The following is a 4,377-nucleotide window of genomic DNA, read 5'->3' as shown; positions in this document are numbered from 1 at the left end:
GTTAGATCGATGAACATTGGACAACGGTAGTTGACATATATTTGTGACTGTGGTATTAGGGCTCGGTTCACTCGAGAACGTGTTTAATATGTGAACTTAGGATAACTCATACTTTTATGTTAGGAGGGTTCTAATGCTTAAGAAAGTATATGAATCATAAATGCTTACACCTAGTTGGCACCTCACCAACTATGAGTTCGACCAATTGTTGAAATATGAATAAGGTATTCAAGACTAGATAAAACCAATAAACCTTCGATATACTTCACACAACTTTTGTGAAAACCGGTGCATTACATTAGAGCACATGAAGTGGGAGTGGCTAGGGAAAGCCTGGGACCGGGCTTGAACACCACCCCCGGACCCAGGTTTTTTTCCATGGAATTCGAGGGTACACCAAGGTTTCTCCCTATCTGTGAGGAAACACAAGAGGAAAAATGTGAAAGTTTTGGGAAAATTTGGACCAGTTTGTGTGCTCTTTGGATGGCATAATAATACCAAGAAATAAACCTTTGAGATATACAAATATTTAAATCTTTTATATACTCAGCCTGTTTAATACGTGGTTTTTTTACCTATTATATTAATAAATTAGATAAAAATAAGAAAAAATTACACAAAGAATCAAATATGATTTGAGCATATTGCAAGTTTGGTTTCTAGATCTGATAACAAACTTAATCTAAACATATGTTAAGAGAGTTGCACATTTATTCCTTACCATTTGTTTCAAACTTCCATCTGGTTTGTAATGGAAAAGCAGTGCCATGTAGAGATGAGATCGGTATCGTACCGGTACCGACTAATCCCGGTCCCAAAAATCTCAAATTATTGATACTGGTACCAGTGTCGAAATTTTCGGTTCAGTACCGGTACTGGGACAGTACGATATTGAATTAAAAAAAAATCGAGAAATACCGGTACCATACCGATACCGAAACTTAAAATTTCGGTACCGACGGTACCAATTTGATACCGATTTTGGTACCAGTCCCGAATTTGCTCATCCATGTGGTCACGTACAAATTTTAAAAACCTCTCACAAATATTTAGATTATAACTTATAAGTTTGCAACTTTTAACTTCTAGCAACCAAACTTACAATATCCTCAAACCAGAACACCATTTTTGCAATTCTCTCAAAAATCAACATCCAAAAAGACAAAAAGGGGTTAAATTATTCAAATGCAAGAACCAATATGTCGTTGACCAATTCCATTGACGTTGTCTATATCTAGTTATCCACACCACCATCATAAACCCCAATTTAAATTTTAGATCCACACCACCACCATCATAAACCCCAAATCCTAGATCTGCACTTTGTTTTCACCAACCAGAACAATAACATCACAAACAATCCACACCACCACCACCATCATAAAACCCCAAACCGAAACAATAACATCACATGGACCACATCACCACCATCACAAACCCTAAGTCTTAGATTTGTACTTCTACTCCCACCAACCGGAACAATAACATCACAAACAATAACATCATGAAAACCAATAATAATAATAATAATAATATTATCCTCCCAGAACGGAGAGTGTTTCTCGCACTCTCCTTCATCGCCTTACTGGCAGGGACTTTCCTCATCTTCACTTTCATCAACACCGACAACTCCCGCTTCTTCTGCACCCAACCCGACTCCACATTCCACTCCAAACCCGACCCCATCCAACTCAAATCCATCCTCCACTACGCCACATCCCGCATTGTCCCACAACAATCATTCTCCGAGATAACCGTATCGTTCGACGTGCTTCGAGCCATTGGTCCGTGCAATTTTCTCGTGTTTGGTCTCGGTCATGATTCGTTAATGTGGGCGTCGTTTAATAGCCAAGGGAGGACGTTGTTCCTTGAAGAGGATCCCACGTGGGTCCAGACGGTGTTGAAGGATGCTCCTGAGCTTCGTGCTGAGGTTGTTAAGTATCGGACGAAGTTGTCCGAAGCGGACGAGCTTATGAAGGCTTATAAGTCCGAACCGGAGTGTGCTCCGAAGAAGAGTTATATTAAGGGGAATGACAAGTGCAGGTGAGTAGATATTATTATTATTATTATTAATTGATATTAATGTTTATATATTTAGATGATAATGTGTGTAAATGCAAATGGTATATTATTATGGTAAATTAGTAATTGTTACTAGAGATTAGGGGTGTACAAACCGGTTTAAAACTTAAAACTGGTTTGGGTTAAAATCAGTTTGGTTTGGTTAATAAAAGTTAAAACCGGTTTATCATCGGTTTCGGTTCGGGTTTTGACCGGGTTTTGCTCAGTTTTGGTCGTTTCGGTTCGGTTAACCGGTTTGAAACTGGTTTTGGTGGAGAAAATTACAAACTGGTTCCGAACCTGCGGTTTAAATCGGTTCCAAACCAGTTTCTACATAATCGGTTTCAAACCGGTTTGGTCTCTGTTTAATTTTCAGGTCGGTTCGGTTAACCGGTTTGTTTGCCCACCTCTACTAGAGATGCATAAATTGGTTTTAAAACTTAAAACCGGTTTGGTTTGGTTAATAAAAGTCAAAACAGGTTTATGATTGATTTCGGTTCGGTTGAAACCGGTTTATTGATCAGGTTATGATCGGTTTCGGGTTCGGGTTTTTGTCCGTTTAACCGGTTTTGGTGGAGAAAATTACAATCCGGTTCCAAACCGACGGTTTCAATCAGTTTCAAACCGGTTTATACATAATCGGTTTCAAACCGATTCGGTTTCGGTTTGATTTCCGGGTTGGTTCGGTTAACGGTTTATGTGCCCACTTTTAATTGTCACACTGCCCGGTTTAATATTAATATGATAACGTATATAAAGAAAACTAAAATTTTAGTAAAGTTATATTCACAATATGTCCATTAAATTTAGCGAGTGACGTTTTTATAATATATAGAGTAGTTCAGAGTATTATGAAATTGTGAAGGGGGAGAAAGAGCATGCATTGATTTTTCTGTATGTTTGAAATGTTCTTCTAGCACCCTATAATTTTTTTAATATATTTTGAAAATGATTGTGAGTGAATGAGAGAGAAAATGTATGGATAATGATATAAAAATATTATTTAATCGAGAATGCAAGAAAAATGCAGTTTGCTTTAGTGTAATTTTTGGATTTAAAGATAGATGAAGGGATGAGAATGCTCTAAGTGTATATTTTTTTTAATCAGATTTTTTTTTTAAAAACGAGTTGGTATAATGTATGTTTATATTAGATACAAGCCCCATAAAGTCTTTTTTGACATATCATGTGTGTTACTAAGGCTATATGAGTTGTAGAATTTACGGACCATGTTAAAACTGCCTGGTATAAGACATTTATTTGATTTCATTTGAGCCAATATAGTTTTTTTTTTTCATATATCATATGGCCCGTATAAAACAATCAAATCAATCAATCATACCTAGTGAAGTCCCACCAACAGCAAAGCTATAGGTAGGGTCTGGGAAGGGTGGGATGTAGGCACACCGTACCTTTATTCCAAGGGATAAAGAGGTGGCTTCCAGAGAGACCCTCAGCTCTAAAGTATAAAACATTAATGATATATCAGCCAATTTCAGTAAAGTTAATGAGTTGTATTATTTTTGCATAAGATTTTTTAAAATGCTCGTATAAGACATTATTATCATTATTATTTAGTTCGAGCCTGTATAACTTTTTGCCAAATTTAGTACGATTTGTTGAAAACACCAATGGCATATCAGTCAGTTTCAGGATAATTATACGAATTGAATGACTTTTGCAGATTATCTTAAACTGGGTTTTGCGTAAGACATTTTTTTATTTGTCACTGAGAAACTTATACGATTTTTATTTTTTTGATCTTTAAGATTAGCACTCACGAGTTTACCCAATGAGGTGTATGAGACGGAATGGGACATGATAATGGTAGATGCGCCGAGGGGTTACTTTGCCGAGGCGCCTGGGAGAATGGACAGCGATCTATTCCGCCATGGTGATGGCTAGGAATAGAAAGAAATCCGGCGTGACCCATGTATTTTTGCACGATGTTAATAGAAAGGTTAAAGAGCTTATGCAAATGAGTTTTTGTGTCAAAAATATTTGAAGCATTCAGTTGGACGGTTATGGCCATTTTGAGATACCGCCGGCGAGCAATGTGACCGGCGGCAACTGACAGCGCTTGGTTCTGCTAAGTGTTTTTTTTCTTTCCTTTTGTATTTTATTTATCATTTTTAATGTATTTTTTCCCACATCATTATACCAATTACTATGTTACTTTATACTTATTTTGGAATAAAATTTACTTTAATATTGTGAAATGAGTTCTTATAGTTACAATTAAAAAAATTATTACTTTAAAATTTATTTTTTCCCCACATCATTATACCATTTACTATCTCTATGACTCTGTTATAT

General features: G+C 36.4%; 1 pseudogene; it reads left to right on the top strand.

The window, feature by feature from the left end:
* Positions 1-1,504: 1,504 nt before the first annotated feature.
* LOC143569869 (arabinogalactan O-methyltransferase 2 pseudogene) lies at positions 1,505-4,154 on the top strand (annotated as a pseudogene).
* Positions 4,155-4,377: the final 223 nt, after the last annotated feature.

The sequence above is a fragment of the Bidens hawaiensis genome, unplaced genomic scaffold (assembly GCF_021521415.1).
Source record: "Bidens hawaiensis isolate Kalapana, Puna unplaced genomic scaffold, B.hawaiensis_p1.1 tig00024691_1, whole genome shotgun sequence".
Classification (NCBI taxonomy): domain Eukaryota; kingdom Viridiplantae; phylum Streptophyta; class Magnoliopsida; order Asterales; family Asteraceae; genus Bidens; species Bidens hawaiensis.
The sequence above is the reverse complement of the archived record's forward strand: the minus strand, read 5'-3'. Positions and strand labels throughout refer to the sequence as shown.